Below are 20,681 nucleotides of genomic sequence, written 5' to 3'. Positions count from 1 at the left end.
TTTGAGTCATATATTTTGGTGCTCTGAAAAATGTTTCCGGATATGATCTTAAGGATACAATTGATATTTGCATTGACTGATTGCATTAGTGTTCTATAAATGAATGCATGTTTGATGGTCACTGCGATAACCTTATATTATGATTTACCTTACATAATTAAAGGAAAAATTAGTTGGCCTTTATAATTTTTTGCTCTTGAAATGTTTCATTATTCAAAGTACGTTGTCGACTCGTTTCAATGTTGATCTCTTAATACCTGAAAGACAACATTTTTCGGCATATGTTTTTCTATTTGTATGAAAACAATCAAAGACAAAAGAACTAATTCAAACTTTTTCCTTTGGATGGTTCGTGTAAATCATGATAACGTTTAAGGTTTTGAAAAAGATAAAAAAAAATGTATAACTTTTGTAATTTTAAGAAATAATCTATTTTATATTAGAAATTCTTATCCATTGATATACGATTTCTGACAACTCTTCACGTGCATAATTGCCCTAGATATTCTACACTAAAGACATGTAAACTAGGTCAAATAATAAATCATTTCGCGTATAAAAGACTTAATTACTCTCCACTTTGATAAAAAAAAAAAAAAAGAGATTAGTTGAGCAAAATGAAGACCCGTTTAATCGCACTCAAATAAGTACAATTCAATTGGATAAAGAAAAGAGAACATCCCACTAACAAAAAGGAGCTCATCCGGCTGAATAAAGACCTACACTGCCCAACGCATCAAAGGAAGTTTCATCTCGCTGAGTAAAATTCCGGAAAACACGCTCAATTAATCAAAAAGAGTTTAATGCCACTGAATAAAAACCTGCAAACTCCCCGCTAATAAAAATACAATGGAAGTTACTCGATGAATTCAGATCTTTCAACTGGCCACACTTATCAAAGGATTTGCACCAGTTTTAATATAAACAAAATAATGTGGAAAAAAACCTAAAGATTTGACTTTGAATGCAAATTGACCGATGTTTCATTTCATTAAACTTAGAAGTAATTGTTAATGTTGTGCATAAAAAAATTGAAATCAGTCACTATATTGTGAAGATGAAATCATGTGACATTTTAAGTTTATTGTATGAATGTGTTAACAGTACATTTTTGGTCATATTATCATCTCATTTGTAAAAGTAAGTTTTGAAGTTGAATGAAACACTCACAAACCTATTGAACAAAAAAGAAGATCGTGGTGGTTGTTGATACAACTTGTTTATTCAGTATGGTTCGGAGCGTGATATTTTACATACAATATTTAGTAATTGTAAAGGATCGTTTGTTGACCACTATTTTCTGTTTTTCTCTTTTATGAATATAAATCAAATTTGCTTACCTGTTTTGGAAATTAAAGAAACAGAAGGTTATATGTGATATTACTGTTCTAAATAAAACTACACAACTCTAAACGTTATGAATGCATACTTCATTTAACACACCGCTATTATAACAACATTATTCACATAAAGTTAAGAGGTCAAAGGGATAACATTGTTTGAAAAATACCACATTTAAACCTTAATTAATACACATCTATTATCATATAAAATTACAACTGAAGTTAAAGGTGAATTGATTTGAAGTAGTTGTTTTTATGCTAACTACATATAGATGTACCAACTTCTAGAGGTAAGTAAATACATATTGTTATGCATTTTATTACGGGAATGACCGAATGGTTTATAGGTAAAGCCCAAGTCAAACTGTCATGTTTTAAGAGCTACGTTTTACTACGTTTTGAAAGCGTAGCAATACGGCAATATACGTAGCGAAGCGTAGTGATCCTTTGATCAAAACTGGACCTGCCCCGTATGTTTTGAAACTTCAACAACAAACGTAGCGAAAATTGAAACGAAGTAGAAACCTAGTAAATAAGTATCAAAGCTTAGCGGAACGCAACAAAACGTACTTACTACACATTGAAACATATCAATGCGTGGTGAAAACGTGGGTCTACACATACTAATACTTAGAAAAATGAGATCAGAACGTAGCACAAACCTAGCAAAACCTAGTTTTCAAAATAACGGGACTTTTTTTGTTCAAAACGTAGTTGAAACGTAGAATTTTAGAACGTAGTAAAACTTGACAGTGTGACTTGGGCTTTATTAAGTCTAAATAATAAATACATTGCATGTATTTTTTATAATGATACGTTATTTTGATTGACTAACAGCCATTTTGCGTCCTTCTGAAATTAACATTCATTACACAATGAAATGTAACATTCATGATGACACGAACTTGCACAAAAAAGTGCACAGGTAAATTAAAGAAAAAAATGATATAAATTGTATTTTCATGATCCTAGTTAAAAAAATGTAATTGCAAGTATTGAATGCTTCTTTTTGTAATTTCTAGCATTGTGACAGCGTTGACCGTGTGCACATTTTTAGAAGCAAGCGCGGAAGCGCTTCATTAAACATGTACTTTGGTCAACGCTTTGACACCCCAATGAATTTACAAAAAGTGAGCAAGATTTCAAAATAAGATTTATGCCCCATATCACATAGTAAGAAACAAACTACTCAGAAACTGATGCAAATTGGTAATAACCTGAATTACAACAAGCTTGTCATCTTGAGCCAACTTTAATTCACAAGATATTTATAAGAAATATTGTCAGCAAAAACAAAACACACGTGTTGCATACTCAAAAATCACAAAAACTGATCCGTAGAAAGAAAAATAAATCTTGTTAGCAAAAAGTAACTGGTTCACAGGCTTGAGATTTTTTCTGGGAAATAAATGGTAGTCATACGATCGAGAAACGATTTTTGTTCATGTTTTTGTTCATAGGTTTCAATAATTAACATAAAAAAATCGATTTAAAATTGCACGTCATAAAAACCGTTATGTTGAAAGCGTTGTTTTTTTTGGGGAATTAAACATTATTATGAGCAAAAATTGACAGTCGATGATAAATACACATGGCCAAATACTTCAAGCGTGTGTTTCGTCTACATGAGACTTTTTAGCGGCAATTTGTATTTTTGTAAACAGCTGTAAAGCGAAATTCAAATATTTAATTGAAGAGCATAAAACAATATTAGCATTATTTAACATGACTCCAACATTGCAGAATTTACATCACATTTAATGCCAGCAACCGATCATTTGCTACAAATATCAAATGATATTATTTTACTTCAAATGAAGAAATATTAGCATCCAAACAATAAAGTTATGATGACATTTTGAAATTAGTAATTGATGCAGAAAAAAGCATGTCATTTTGATGCAATTATGTGACCCATTTACCTTTAAAGGTTAAAGGTCGTTGAGACGAACTTGCATAGAAATGATCTTTAAATGTATCTATTTCGAGGTCTGCGTTTGTCGCATAATGCAGTTATTATGTAGGTCGTTTTATAACAATTCTTTTATTATATTTGTATCCGTCCGAACCATGTATATGAATTACTGATTGGACGATGACTAACGCGAGTTTCGATATTTCTCACACAGAATCTTTCAGATAAGCCAAATGATCTTTATTGAGTCAAATTCACGTCAAACCGTAAAGCTCATGTTGGAAGTACTATGAATACAAATTTATAGAGAACTATGATTTTTAGAATTTGTTTTACATAAGATGTAACGAAAAAAGCATGAAAATTTCAATTGACCCATAGCATAAAATTAAGGGTTTACCAGATGCTTTGCTAGGGGAATAACTGGCGAGACAACCAAAACTATAGAAACGTTGGTATCAAAGCGATAACGGATAAATTGAACAATCTTTTGTTTACATTTGTAGAAACCACTAGTAAAGCAATGACATGGAACTGCTGTACATTCTAGTTTTTGCTGCTTTTATTAAAGGTAAAGAAAAATAATACACATTTTGATTTGACCCTCCATTTATAATTCTAATTTTATAAGTAATTGTTGAAAAATCTTAAAAGGCAAATATATGAATTCTGAGATTATGTCATTTGTATAATTTTGTTTTGGACATCAAGTGACATCCAGCTTGCTTATTTTCTACATCTCTATGGTGAAATGTTATTTAAGCTAACGTTGTGATAATATAAAACAGTTGTAGAACTATTTTTAATATTCGCTTCTGTAATTATTGCTTTCGTCACACATTTGTAATGTGTATGGCATTCAACACGCACATAATTGTTTATAATTAATGCGAGAGAAACTTGATACTGTAGTATGTCACTATCACAGTAAAACATCAAAATATAAAGTTTAAATCTTTGTATACGAGACCTCTTGGAGAAATTACTTTTGTAGTACGATGCAACTATTAAAACTGAAGAGGAAACCAAATCATCATCTCATTATATTCCCGTGTGCATTTAAAGTATATTACTTTCTGTACGACTGATGTACCATCAAATCTCAACCTTAACGTTAACATTATAACTGATTCACTCGGACTTTCGATATGTGTGTACATGTGGCTCCCATAGTGTTGCTCGTATGAGTACTAATTTGTTTATAAGAGTAGTACTAGTTCAGTAATGACACTTTTGTTGAAAAGAGGACATAATGGCGAAGACCAATAGGGTCTTCATTTATGAATAAAAAGATTTAGTAACAATCAAAGAAACCAGTAAAATGTTTCGACGGGATGACTTCAACTGCACCATATGGAACCCTTGGTTTAATAGCGTCATTGTAGACATCATCTGTGTTTAAAAGAAATCGTGATAGAATAACCAAGTTGTGAAATGTCGTATCAACTAGGAATATAATCACCATATACAAGCGTATATACTAATAATCCGTTTGAGGAGCTGTGTATTATGTTTCAATAAATGTGTTTTTTTGTCAGAAAGGTTCAAAAAGGTTGTTTTGACCGAGTATAGTCAATACATTTGAATTCTCTTATATTTTCTTAACGACAGATATGTCTGTATGAGAGTAAGAATACAATTTCCGAGTACAAACTTTTTGTTTGTCATCGAAATTAATGTAATTTTATCGTATAATCCATTTCTATAGGCCTAGAAGTATGCAATAATCATGTTTGCCTTACGTGGACTGTACAAGAGAATTATCTAGATCTAAGATGTAGAGTCAACTACTTGATTTATGGTGTGGAATTTTTTAACAACAGAAAGAAAGAACAAGGGTTTTGCTTACATCCCAAACCAACGCCAAAATGTTTTGCATCTAATAATAATACAATAATTATGCAAAATCCGACAACAAATGTAACATATCTAAAAATACTTGGGCAAATAGATAGTCAATTCAATGGACAATGGGAATGCAAACATGGAACAAACAGAGATAGTGCAAGTATCAACGTTACAGTTTTACATTCGGGTAAATATTGTTCTGTTGCTATTCCATGTATTATGTAACTTAAAATATACTTGTTTAACATGTGTAAAAAAATGACAACATCATAAGAACATATTGACAAAACAATCAATATATGTATTCAATAAAATCCCAAGAGAAAATGAGTGAGTTAAAATAAACAGTACCGTCGTATTATTGAAGGAAGAAATGAAGGCTACTTATATATCATTATTTAATTTTGCTCTTTTAGTCTTTATTAAACTATTTATTAATTTCATCATAACCTCGTTAAAAATAAGATTTGCATATTGCATCGATATAAATTTGTAAAGGTCATTTAAAAACTTAAAAGTAGTAAATTTAGAAGATAAATCTTAAACTAAACCATACCTTTCAATTTTAATTGATGGACATTGATAATGAATTTCATCCTCAACACTATTACAAAATTTACATTTTTTGTCTTGGGGTATTCCTTTATGTCTTATCTTTTCTGTTTTAAGTCCATGAACACTGATTCAAGCAGCGGTATTAATCCAGTGACAACAAATGAAAATAATTTATGCAAAGACAAACTTCTATCTATAATTTGTAAATGGTGCGTTCCTAATTTTAATATATTACCAAAAACAAAACACTTTATATTTCAGATTCTAGTTTAAGGAAAGCAAAAATAAATGGTGAGCATAGATTTGTGTTTTGAACATAATTTAAAAATATCAAATTTAAAAATAGATGCTTCCAAATTTATAAGGCAAATTATGATTCACAGATACGTTTAATACTCAAAATATCCTTGAGGTATATATCAATAACTAACTTGGAGCAAAGCAATGTATGTTTGAATGAACGAGCTGCAGTGTGTTACTCAAAATGTGTGATGTTTCCCTCTAGTCTCTTTTAAACGTAATCATGTTAATGGCACGTGGTTATTATTGGTTAATAAAAGGAGATGTTGGAAATATCCCAATGAGACAATTGACCAAAACCAAAGTCGTCACCAAGAAAAAACTTTTAAATAATAGATTATTTCAAGTCAACATAGAAGGTTTCAAAATGAACCAAACTTATAGTATATATTGTTTAATCACATACTCGTTGAAATGTATTTTTTGGTTTAAACCTTAACATGCGTAGTGACAGATCAAATGAAAAGAACATAACAGCTATTATTGTTGTTAAAAGTATTTCGTAGCTTGGAGATTGAAATCATGGCTGCCATTTTAGATCTTAAATGATCGGTTTTGGGCAAAATTTTATATATAAGTAAACAGTCTTTGAACTCTGAAACTTATTAACGAAGAAAACAATGAGATAAAGAATGATGATGTATGAAATCAGAAAACCATAAACAGTAAATGTTTTTATAATTATCCAGCCTTTAGTTAACTATAACATAAAGATAATTTCCTAAAGGGAAATAATTAATTATGCAGTTTAGCTAATAAACATGCTTGAGTCTCATTTAAATTCCTCTCGAAAAATGCCTCTAAATGAATCAATGAATTACGTTAATCGAGTTAACTCCTCTATTTAAAACAAATCTTAAATTGTCTTTATATGTTCGTTTCTGTAGAATAATTATGCATGTTTTTGTAGACCTGGAAGTATATATATTAAGTTTTATGTTTTTTTTCCAGTTTGATTTTCATTAATAAGCCTGGTGAACAAAACAACACAAACATATCTACAATGAACATGTTCCTACAGTGTCGTTTGGAAATGGTTCTAACTGTTAATTCATTTTGATACTTGGATTATAAATTAGACCTAAATTTTTAAAATATCTTCAAGGGATATTTGCACTGAAATTAGATATAACCAATTTGATTTAAATTCATATATTAGAAATAAGGTAGCACAATACAAAGATTTTTTCTACTTCAAATCATTAACCTTAAAAATGCTGTAACTTTCTTATGAATGCACACAAATTAAAAAAAGAGGTATATATAGATAGATAAAAAATAAATCTTTTAAATGAATGCAATACTTTTATTATGCAATTATTATGTAACCAATTATTATGTAATTAGTGGCAAAATTTGGGTCCGTTCACTTGACTGAATTTAGCCCTATCATCTCTTTAACTATACAGAAAATGTTAACGAAATCTTAAGCAACACATCATTTGCTTCAAAAAAGGTGTCTCAAATTGTCCCTATGGTACTTCATTCTCTTATAAATCTCTAATTAGTGTAAACATCCTAACCACATAAAAGAAGATAATGTTTGATTAGGTGTAAAACATTTTCTATAAATTCTATCTGAAATCTGAGACATCCCTTTGTAGATAATGGCCATAGAAACAACATATAATAAAATCAACCCTCTAGGAATACCTATGCAGAAGCTTACTTCAATTGAAAGTGTAAATTTGGTGAAAAATATTTTAGACACAGTTAACATATGAGCTGCGTCGGATAGAAATCGACCTTATGCAAGTGTATGTATGTTAATATATGTATAAGACTTTGCTTAATTTTAGAACGTTTAAAAAACGATTCAAAGATAAATTTTGGTTTGATATATAGGGTTCTCATATCAATAGTTACATATACTGATAGTTCATAAAGATTTTTTCAACCCGACAAAAGGTTAACAGATGTATTGATATTGCATAAGGTCGATTTCTATCCGACGCAGCTCATATAATTGGTTACATAATTGTTGCATAATACTGACATTGCATTAATTAGAAAGAGTAATCTGTTAGCTATCCATAACTACCACTTTTATAAATGTTCAAACATTATTAAGAAAGTTACAGCATTTTAAAACTAAGGAGTTGGAGTTTTAAAATCTTTGTATTGTGCTACCTTAAATCATCCTAACACGTTTATCCAAATTACAAAAATTCCAGTAACTGGAAAAAAAAACAATGAAAAATGCGGAAACTTGCGATAATGTATTAGATATTTCTGCACATTTTTACCTAATTTAAAATTAACAATAGAAAAGAACTCCGATAACTGACGACAGTGTTACCAAATAATAAACATAATTATATACATGTGTATCTCACCTACGTCTGTGTTCATCTTCCACAATGAACACTTTGTAATATGATATACTAGAATACAAGTAATGGCTAATATCTCTTTGTTGTTTATCTTGAATCGCCGATAATTCTTTATGTTTTAATTTTTTCTCTCTATTTTTTATATAGTTTTCCTAAAACACAACAAATAGTAAAAATCACAATGTACAGAAAATGATTCATATCAGAAGATGAATGATAATAGTATCATTATCTATTCTAGTCTACTTGCAGTTCTTAACTTGCAGATCACTTTTGTTTTTTTACAGTTTCTGTCTATCTATTGTAGTTTTCAAGATAATAGGTAAAAATAAACATTTAAAAAAAAGTAATAACTAATCAGTGTGTGTACTGAAATACTATTGTCGTTGCAAGTAATAAGATACAGTAGTATGGTGAATACAAGGTAATATGCACTGTTTTTGATATATTCAAAAAATAAGAAATAAATAAGTAGGGCAAAAAAGAAACATGGAGCATTGCATTGGTCAAATCATTGTATATCTATTTAGGTGTACGGTTTAGGGTTTTGATCTGAACAGTGTATAGAAGAAGCAGAACCCAGGAAAAACCCAATTTATAATGGTTTATTGAAAGCGGTTGTAATGCTGATTAAAAATGTTTATAAGAACACATTTAAACTATTGTACCATTAATGGTATATAGTGGGCAAGGCATTCCCCTTATAATGAACAAGAAAGACGATTTAGATTAAAAATTAGTTACACATGTTACAGAGCGGGTTCTTGACTCTTGTCTTTGAAAAATAACAACATTAATATATTAGGAGGTTGAGAATGACCACAAGGATACCAACCCATGACTACACTGTAAAGGAAATGCCCGTACTGTAGCCTATAATTGCTTACTATCAATTCATTTTACTAAAGGTGGATAGTTAAGTCAATCTATAACTCCTCATTTATATAATTAAATGGCAAGCAAGAATGTATATGAATTTACGTTGACAGATAAAAAAAATATTGGACATTAACCTATTATCTGACATGAAAAGACTCTCTGACAAAGCTAACAAAACCAACACATTTCACAAAACACTACGCAGACACTACAAATTAAACACCGCGTACCCTGTTGAAAGTAAAGAATACTTTTAGTTCTCATTCAACTCTTGTCCATGTAAATCATGTTAGTTATGGTATGCAGACATGTGACATGATGCATTTTTCATCATATTCTTATTTCTATATGTATTAATATTGTAGATAAACTGTGTTGGCAATCATATTTGGCATACACCATGTTCGGTTTTTTCTGTACCGTCTTCGTCTGTCTTATCCTGTTTGTTGTCTGCCGTTATAAACTCAAAGGTAATGAATTTTAGCTTTTATAAGATGAAAATAATATGGACACTTTCGTATTCAATAAACTCATAAAAATGCGTTGAAAATAGTTTTTGTTTTAAAGTCTACCAAGCTTCTAGTAAACTAATCTATTCAATTTCTTATCGAATTAAATCTGGTATGTATTCGTTTTATAGAAATACGGAAATCAGTGTATCAGTGGTGCAAAATAATATCTAGCTTTGAAAGATGTTCAACGGGTATGTAGTAAAATTTAAAATGTTTGATAATTTTACTCAGTTCAGATTTACCCCATTATCTCAATATGTGACAACAAAACACCATTCGATAGATAGTTTGGTATAACACCTATATTGGAAATCACTACGATAAGTAGTTTTATTATTACTAAAATCATGTTTTTAAATTAATCAAACATTAATATTAATTGGAATCCCTTGGTATCATAATTCTTCAAGGTAATTAGCATATTAATGTTTGTGATGATCGGGCCGACATTCTTTTTTCATAAATAGCATTCCATCGCTGGTGATGTTCCGGTGACTCATTTTATTTTTTGCTTGTATCTCATCGGTCGATATATACTAGTGAACAAACGAGACGAATCAATGCAAAGCATTTTCAATATAAAATGAGCAATTTTCATATCAGAATCATTGTATAAGGCAAAAACGCGACAATTTTATTGAAGGATATATTGATAAAAAGAAAACACATTTGTTTTCTCTCAAACTATCTAAATATAATATAAGAAACTATACCTTGTATATAAACAAATATAAAAAAACATTTGCATATATTTCACACCTCAGTTCCAATAACTCGGTATTCTATCATGTTCCAACTTGAACTGCTTCACTGAGTCAAATCAATTAAAACATAAAAATAAAACACTAAGTTAAAACTTTCATAAGTCCGAAACGATTTCCATGATTTACCATCAGCTGGAAAGTTCAACACTGAATATTTGAACGCCAATGACGTATAAGAACTGAAACAGTTGAATATAACAAAATAGGACCTAAAATATTGGACAAGGACCAAAATGATACGATTCAATTTCCGAAAATTTATTACAGCATTAACATAGATATCCATATTTTGTTCAAAGCAATTACCTTAACTATGCTATTCTATTTCTACGTCAATTGATTCAATTAATATGTATTTATTTTATAGACATACGAAAAAGATTGTATCAGCGGTGCAAAAGAATATATAATTCTGAAAGATGTCCCAAAGGTATTTAGTAAAATTGAAAGTTTTTGTAAAGCTCAGATATCGTGTATAAGTATAAACATCATTACTCTGCATGCAATATGAAATAACATATCGGTTTTCCGAAGGGACTTATTGTACCCTTTATTTCTCAATAGGCTATATGACAATACGAAGTATAATAAAAACTTATTACTTAAAATATATAGTTTTTGTTTAATCTCATCAGATATCCATATGAATAGGTGACGATTTATATGTTTTTAAATTATGCTTTTAGCTGAATCAAATTGTTATATTAACTGATGTCCCTTAAGCCGTTGGTATCATACTTAAGTTAGTTATCATATTAATATTTATGACGCCGGGCCAACATTCTGTTTCTATATTAAGCGTTCCATCGATAGTGATGTCCGATGACTTATTTTATTGAGTTTTTATTCTCATTGGTCTATATATATACTATTTAACATAAGAAACGACAAACGGCAATACATTTTTCGTTTTAAAGCGAAATAGGATACACTGTATCAAGCTTAACGATTGTGCAATGTGTCGTATATTTAGAAAGGCATTTCCATATCAGAACCATTGATCTAAGGTAAACACGCTAACAATCTTATTGGTATATAATTTTTTTTATCAAAAAACATTTGATTTCACCTATTCTATTACTATCTAAACATGAAAAAAAATGTAGGACTCGGAACCGCGATGGTACTCTGACCCGCGATGGTAAAGCTGAAGTGTGATGGTCTACGCTAAAGTGCGATATTTAACACGCTAAAGTGCAATAGTTTTCACGCTTAAGTGCGATGGTTATTACGCTCAAGTGTGATGGTTGCATTGTGACGTTGACTTTGTTGATAGCCACGCTGAATTGCGATTGTGTTTACGCTTAAGTGCGATGGTCTGCCTTTGACATTGAGTATAAAACCAAAACAAACATGAGCTGTTTAAATGAAATAAAATAGCATATATGTAACATCATTAAGGAAGAAACATTTAACTTTAAATAGGAGGGTTAAGGTTTTGTCTGAATATGAATATTCTTTTCATGCAACGCGCTTACATTTTCTTTTAGTTTTGACACTTTCAATCAAAACAATTGTGATAAAATTCAACACTATAATGTTTTTGGAAAAACTGGATTCAAAACATTTTCGTTTTTGTCAGTTGTTCCCTAAGATTTGTTAACCGTAGTTGCTAACATCGCATTTTGTTAAAAGATCTTTTCATTTCTGTTCAGATCAAATCAAATTTAGATTTTTTTTAATCTAATTTTAAATTTGACAATGCTCCGATTAGTAGACATTTGTATGGATGCAGAAAATATGGTGATCATATAAATCAGAAAAAGATTCAGCGTGTAGGTCTATATAAAGTACTAAGCAGCATTCATTTCATTTTATCAAAAACTCTGACAAAACTTAAAAATTGCTAATAACAATTATTCATCCATTTATATATACCCGATGTCGGAAAAGTGTCCCCGATGTAAACAAAAAACGACAAGTAAATTAATACTTAAAGCGAGACTTGTCAATTATTTCACGAAAAAAAATAGGCGAGGATGACAAATTGGGAAGCACACGTAGGGACTGTTCATGTTAATTTCGGCCTAATATACTGTAAACAAATAACACTGCAACCACAATAAGATAAGACTAATGCTAACAATTATTTTTTCTTTCGAAAATTGTCCACATAAAATCATTTGAAGCTGACTTGAAAATATTAAATCAAAATTAATATTTAGATCAATATACTTTTTTTCTTCGTGCAACCTATTTTCGGCATAATTCCGATCGCTGGTAAGACCATTTGCTGACCTAGCTCATCTTGTAGCCGCTTCCCCCTAATGATTTGCCTCCAAATGTAATGCTCAAAAACCTTCAGGGACTTAAAACGTTCAGAACTTTCCTTTTGCCTTCCTCCTTTGTTAGCATAACACCCTTGTCTACAACCAATCCATCTTCCTCCGAATCACTGTATTATTTGAAAACATCACAATATTCAAACCTCATGCTAAATCATCGCACCTCAGCGAAAGGACCACCGCACTTCGGCGAGAAACATCGCATTTCAGCGTGACCATTGTATTTCAGCGTCCTCATCGCACCTCCGAGTCCTACATATATATGGTATGATTAAAATTTAAGCAACATAAGTATATACTTCACACCTGAATTCCAATAACGCAGCAGTCTTTCAATTTGGACTGGACTGATAAACTTAGTCATATCAATTAAAGCATAAAACTTACAAGTTAAAAAGTTCTTGCGTCCGAAATGCTTTTCTTAAATTCACTCGGAATACTCACCGTCAAATACTTGAAAGCCAAGGATGTATAAGAACCTCAACAGTTGAAGAGTTATATCATAAACAAAAGGACCTACAATATTAGCCAAGTAACGAAATGCTTCGATTTTTGAAAATCGATTACAAAAGATACATGGATTTAATATATTGTTCAAAGCAATTACTTATCTTAATAACAAATATACAGTTTGACTTTTGAAGTAAATTTCATATGTCTATAAATGGTGTTTAAAGTCAAGAAGACAATAAAAATCAAAACCAAGGAGTAAGCAAAGACTCACAAAACCAAAGGACATTTACATCAACAGTTATAAATAATAAATAAGAAACAACACGAACTCCACTACAAACCGGGAGTGATATCAGGTACTCCAGAAGGGTAAGCATTTCCTGCACCGTATACGGAACCCGTCGTGTTATTTCGTTGTTCAGTTCGGTAATGACGGAAGGTTATTATGACTGAGGAAGAATATCAGATATGATTTCTGACACACTTTTGTCATAATGGCCAATCAGCTCATGATTGCGACCGTAAAATTTCTTGAGTAATGACCTTAATTTGATTGGTTCATAGCCCTGTCTTATTACTTATGAGAAAGCAGTATTCCTCGTTCATCAAAATCAACGTACGTTGAGCTAGCTCTAGAGTAACGTATCAATTGAGACACATATACTCCATAAGCTGGTGCCACTGGTATGTTGTTACACAGAAATGGAAAGTTGATTATTGGAAAATTAAAATCATTGCGTTTGTCATAAATTTTCGTATTTAACCTACCATCTGTAGTCGTTTCGAGAAAAAAGGTCTAAATATGAAGCAAATTTATCTGTGTCTGTAGAATCTTTCATTTCAAGTTCACTTGATATATATATATGATATATTAAATGAACAACAAATTACGTAATGTATTATAGAAAAAATGACCACGTAACAAATCATTGAAAATTATAAAAGTTAAACACAAGTTAGTTACTCGACTAGGAAAATAGATGTTTAAATGATGTAATTGATGACAGAAACCTGCTTTTAGACAAAAAAAATACAACAATGAGAGATGAAGTTAAACGTATTAATCATTTTGCTGATATACTAAGATTGGCTGCGACTTGATGCAATATATACTAAGTTCATTATAATACATACGCTTTTTTCTAGTCTTTAATTGTGAATATCTATGTCATTTAAGAACAGTAGTTGCTTCGATGTAGCATTATTGATGTATTTCAAAGAGTTCCTTGGGATGTTAAAACTATTGTGTCATGTTGAAAACCTCACTGAAAAGAGGAGTAACAGTCATAAAAGCTCTATTCCTATGATATGGCCATTGATGGTACTAATTTCAAATGTAAATTCACAGTTTCACTTCCTTTTTATATATTTTGTATTAAGTTTGCAAATCTAACATCATAGATATATGTTTTCAGCACCAACATTTACAAAATGTATTAGAATGTTTACACTTCTTATACCTCTAGTATTATGTCTAATACCAGTTGTAAAAGGTGCAGTGGATCGTAACATTTGCAAAGGTAACGTGTATATTTTTATTCATTGTATGAACAGCAATGTTTGTCTCATCGCTACCGAAAACCAACACAATAATCAATCATAGATATAAAAAGAAGATGTGGTATGTTTTTCGTTGAGACAACTGTTTACAAGAGACCAAATGACACAGAAATTAACAACTATAGGTTACGATACGGCCTTCAACAAAGCTCACACCACATATTCAACTATAACAGTTCCCGAAATAACAAATGGAAAACAATTCAAACGAGAAAACTATCGGCCTAATTATGTACCAAAAAAGAACGACAAAAATACGTAACACATCAAAAAACGACAACCATTGAATAACAGGAACCTGATTTGGGACAGGCAGATGCATACAGAATGTTGCAGGTTGAACATGTTAGCGGGATCCAAAACCTCTCCCAAATCTGTGACACGCAACACATGTAATTCTTTTAAGTTCAATAATACGTTAACACCATGGAATAAGAAGGAATTTTGATGAAATAAAAGATAAAAAGGAAGAAAATAATCAATGCTAGAACATGTGCATAATATCTCTCACAGTTCCATATTGACAATGATTGAACACACAACATACTTTTTGACAAAATTGAAAACGCATAACTTCATTATAAATGCTTGGCTTGAATTTTGACCTCTACAAACATTCATCAGCGACGCTCAAATAAAAAAATCGAAAGACCAAATAAAGTACTAAATTGAAGAGCAAAGCGGACTGTAACTACCGAAAAGTTTCGCCTTGTACAGGTAAGGCAATGTTATCCTTGGTTTGGAAAATCCTTTTGATTTTGAACAATTAAATGTGTTCTAACAGTTGAATTGTAAATACGACAAAATTAATGATTATTGATATCATTGAATGAGTAATAAAACTAAATCTACATCATTGTACTAGTATGATATTCAGTTTACTGATCGTTGAAGATCTTACAAATTCACATTTTGATTATGTGGTCATGACGTATAATGGTATTATATACTGTCACATTATATTACATCGATATTGTTTTAATACTGTGAACAATATATAACAGTTTAGGTAGTAGGCATTTAAAACTGAAACAATAGTCAAAGTTAAACAATTGTGTTATTCTTCTACATTGCACATATTTTGTTTGCTTTATAGACGAAGAACTGTACATCATTGTGGGTGTGATTATTGCCGTTTTATTCGCAATACTTATAGCAAATGGTAATTTTATTTTAATTCTTATTTATTTTATTTGTGATTACCTTTTAATCTAACTGGTATACATTTATAAATTTATATTGAATAGACACAATTATTATGACAATTAAATGACACTCATACTACAGATTGATAATTCCACAGCATGAAATGACATACCGTTACAGACAGATTTCTGCAGAAGCTTTTAACATAAACAGCAATGTCATTAATATATACAAAACTAAATTAAGATACTAGTAGAAGCGCAGATAATAAAGTTCTTATCTCCCACTACCACTGACATGTGTCAATTACGTACTGTGCTCAGAATGAAATATTGCAGGAGTATGTTTATTCATTCTTAAAAGACATATGTGTACAGTTTGGAATCCTACAATCAACCAACATATATTGATACACTATCGCGAATTTAATACAATATTTTAATGATACATGTCCTTTTTGTGTTATGTACTCTATTTCAATCAAATCTGCTGTTTTTGTCTTTTATTCTTTCTATAACCTTATTACGCAGATTTGCACATAATGAAAACTGATTTTTTTTCAAAGATGTATGAGGACCAACTGACGTCGACACTGGAAAAAGGTTTTGGATACAAACTTTGTTAATTTATGTCTTTAAAATTATGCTTGAGGCCAACATATTTGACAATCTAAACGCTACTAACAGTGTCTAGTTCCGTCGTTCCTCATACACCTGTTTTAACAATGTTGTATTAAGAGCACAACCTATGATACTGTTTTCCGATTAAGTAAACATACGTGTCTGTAAAGCACCAATGGAAAATGTAACTTTAGACGTTTGGTTATAGGGTAGTTTACTGCTGAAAATAACAATTTGACAACAGAAAAATTAGCCGCCTTGTTTGTTCTAGACATTCGTTAAAAGTTTTTGTATCTAGTGTAAGATTATTTTCATTGTTCTTCTCGTTAGTTTAAACTTTGTACTCTTCAAACTTTTTTTTATTACATTGAACTCTACAGTTCATCGATGTCAATATCAAAATGTACAATGTAGGTTCCTAAATTAGTATATTGTTTGATGTTCGTAATGCTCAACAGTTTAATAAATTAAAACACACTATGCTAAGACCAGAAAAGTTTCTTGATGAATTTACTCTAAGTTCCTTTTATTTCGGACACAATAAGATAAAAAATTGAATTCGTCTTCAATAAACTGACGGCAGATTATACATATACGACATGACAATTCGATGTTTTGGTATAATCAAGTTTCAAGTGCTAACGTATGAGATGAACGTCGTAATTTATAAAAGAGGGACAAAAGATACCAAAGGGAGAGTCAAACTTATAAATCTAAAATAAACTGACAACGCCATGGCTAAAAATGAAAAATACTAACAGACAAACAATAGTACACATGACACAACATAGAATACTAAAGAATACACACAACGAACCCCACCAAAAACTAGGGGTGATCTCAGGTGCTCCGGAAAGGTAAGCATATCCTGCTCCACATGTTGCCCCTGTCGTGTTGCTTATGTGGTAACAAATCCGGTATATAGTCTTATTCGATAGGTCAAATTCATGAAAGGGAAGGGGATTGTAGTTAAGACGTAAGGAACATATCCGATATCATTTGTGAAACGGTTATTCCATAACGGTCAACCAACTCGTGATGGCGTCCGTAAAATTTATGAAGGGATGATTTCAACTTCTCCATTTGGAACTCTTGGTTTAATAGCTTCCTTGTGAGCAGCAACCCTCCATCATGAAAATCATGATAGGAAATGCAAGCACGGGAATATCGTTTCAATTGGGAGATATATACCCCGTTTGCAGGTGCTGTAGGAATGTTGCTACTTAGAAATGGAAAGTTCACAATTGGAAAGCTGAAATCATCTCTTTTGTCGTAAAGTTTTGTTTTCAACCGACCCTCATTGTCAAAATCAAGATGTAAGTCAAGATATGAGGCCGACTTAACTGTATCTGTAGTATCCTTTATCTCTAGTTCGATGGGATAGATGCGTTTCACATAGTCACCAAATTTTGAATTATTTAGTGAAAAAACATCATCTATATAGCGGAAAGTAGAGTTAAAGGATATTTCTTACTTCTTATCTTTCTTCCTAAGAAGTTCCTGCATGAAGTCAGCCTCATAATAATAAAGAAACAAGTCGGCAAGTAGAGGGACACAGTTTGTTCCCATTGGAATGCCGACAGTCTGTTGAAAAACACGTCATCCGAAATATGTTGTCAATCAAGAAATCAAGTATCTTGATAATATCAGTTTCAGAGAATTTTTTGTTTAAATCAGAGTGATCCTTTACAAAGTAGGATTTATCCCTCCCTAAGACAAGATACTTGTATCTTCGTTGGCCATTCTTTTTTATGAAACAAAGCAATACCAACTCTTTCAATTTGTCTTTTAGTTTGGAATGTGGAATACTTGTGTATTCTGACACAGTAGGGTTATACTTTGTCTAGTAAAAACATCTTGTAAATCAAAGTTTCTTTAATGTATTTATAGATCCGACTCTTATTACTATCACCAATTAACGAAAATATCTCCTTTTGCCAATATATGAAAGTCTTTGTTTAATAAGAACAAAATCAATCTCGAATACGAGCCCTGACTGTTCAAAACACATATCTCCAAGTCCAATGTTGTTTAGTTCATCTCTAATAAACTTCTCTAAGTTTACGTACTATGATTTTTTTTTTATGTAAGGCTCTTACAATACAGTGCTTTGTTGGCAGGATTTTGAACCATTATAAGGTATATCATAGTAGAATTGGATGAAACAAAACAATCAATTAATTCATGTACTATGTATCAAATATTGATAAAAGAGGGACGAAAGATATCAGAAGGACAGTCATAAATCGAAAATAAACTGACAATGCCATGGCTAAAAATGGAAAAGACAAACATTCAAACAATAGTACACATGACACAACATAGAAAACTAAAGAATAAGCAACACGAACCCCACCAATAACTAGGGGTGATCTCAGGTGCTCTGGGAGGGTAAGCAGATTTTGCTCCACATGTTGGCACCCAACTTCATGATAATTGAGTTGATTAATTATTTGTAAAATTGCTGTTTTCCGTCGAAACGACATGGAAAATAACCATACAAATAGATAGAAAGATGAATAAATGTGTATGCCTTTTTTTATTATTATGTTTATATCGAATTTATGTTTTTTGAAGAGATGCGAGATAAAGACATCGAGAAGCAAGTCGAAGAAGTTGCGGAACACGATGAAGCTTTTATTGAGGGATCGAAGGATTAGTTTAGCTGTGAAAACGAATGTGAAATATTTGCATGATTTATAGAGCTTAAATGTATAAGTAGAATTCGATACAGGTACCATTGAGGAAAAAGGGCCAGGACTTGTTGCAAATATCAGTGGAAAATAAACTAAACACATGTAATATCAGTGGAAAATAAACTAAACAAATGTAAAAAAACATCTTGGTATTATACACGAATTCGCAGTTCGGAAAACAACTCATTATTATGTCAATAAATGTATGTTTTAACAGTAATTTTTTGTGTGCAGACTACGACGTGATTTGGTTTCTAAAGTTCGGGTCCAATAACACAAACAGTACCCATCGTACTACACCAGTAATAATCAAGGACAAACTATTGAAATATCCACAAGTCAATACAGGCATTAAAATGTTGACCAAACAAACCAATGGTTCACAAAATTAATTCCAATTTCATTTTTCTTAGATGGATGAGAGCAAAAGTGTAAACGATCCCTTGAAGGTCTTGGTGTAAATCATAAAACACTTTTTAATTCATAGGGAAGACTGAGATGTAGAAAATAGTTATACCTTGCTCGTATTCCGACTGACAGTAAAACGCTTGTAATAGTATGCGTCGGTTTGGCTGCTTGGGATATATAACTTCCAAGCTACGTCCAGTCAGATATGGAATATTTAATCCGATACCTCGTGCAGTTAATGCAACGCGTTCAGTGCGTTAATAACCAATGTGACACATTTTTAAGGGGAACATAGGTGACTTGTTGTTGTCCCTGCCCAATCAACCTTATTTTTCAGTGGCAATTACATACGCAATCCCGATCTTCACTTATTATAGGACCTACCTATTGATAATTCTTTCTCGTCCTGTAAATGCATGGAATAGTTTTCACTGGACACTAAGAAATAACAATCAATCAATCATAATGCAATCAATTTTGGAATCGGGTATATTTGTTCAAAGAGCAAAAAGTCAAATGTGTTAATACTAATTCAAAAGAAAAGAGATTTTTTTTTTAAATTGGTTGAAATTCAAACGGAGTATAGAAAAACCTCTGATATTTCTGAATGTCCTCTTTGATCAATGTAGTCGGGTATATGTTGAGTGTTTTAATGAACTTAGACAATGTTAGAGCCTAGAACAATAGCATTTTACTACCTTTTTGCAATTTTAGATTTTAGTTCACTAACTGATGCGCTGAAATGTACCCATAACTATATGTATATCAATTTTAAATAGTCCCGATAAATATACCAGTCCAGTATTTCCAAAAACTGTGATCTTTTAATAAAAGTTGTGATAAGAATGTGAAAAACTATAAGAAATACGTTTTTGCTGGAATTTATTATTTTACTATTAAATACTCATTACGTTGAGTATTTAAGTTTCAATGACTGACTTTATGTTTTATGTTTTTCTTTTAAATTTCTTAATACCATTTAGCCAAGTAGTCGACACTTCGATGTTGACATTAATATCAATCATACAGTCATTTTTATATATTTACTGTTGGCAAAATCAAAT

The 20,681-nt window shown here is 31.1% G+C and overlaps 1 long non-coding RNA gene across 1 annotated transcript; it reads left to right on the top strand.

Moving 5' to 3' along the window:
- The first annotated feature begins 10,814 nt into the window (after positions 1 to 10,814).
- LOC143074822 (uncharacterized) lies at positions 10,815 to 19,306 on the top strand. Its single transcript, XR_012978106.1, has 4 exons — positions 10,815 to 10,879; positions 14,603 to 14,707; positions 15,844 to 15,909; positions 19,091 to 19,306. It is a non-coding gene; the product is annotated as an uncharacterized LOC143074822 (long non-coding RNA).
- Positions 19,307 to 20,681: the final 1,375 nt, after the last annotated feature.

Source organism: Mytilus galloprovincialis, chromosome 5 (assembly GCF_965363235.1).
Source record: "Mytilus galloprovincialis chromosome 5, xbMytGall1.hap1.1, whole genome shotgun sequence".
Classification (NCBI taxonomy): domain Eukaryota; kingdom Metazoa; phylum Mollusca; class Bivalvia; order Mytilida; family Mytilidae; genus Mytilus; species Mytilus galloprovincialis.
This window is presented reverse-complemented; position numbering and strand designations above follow the sequence as displayed.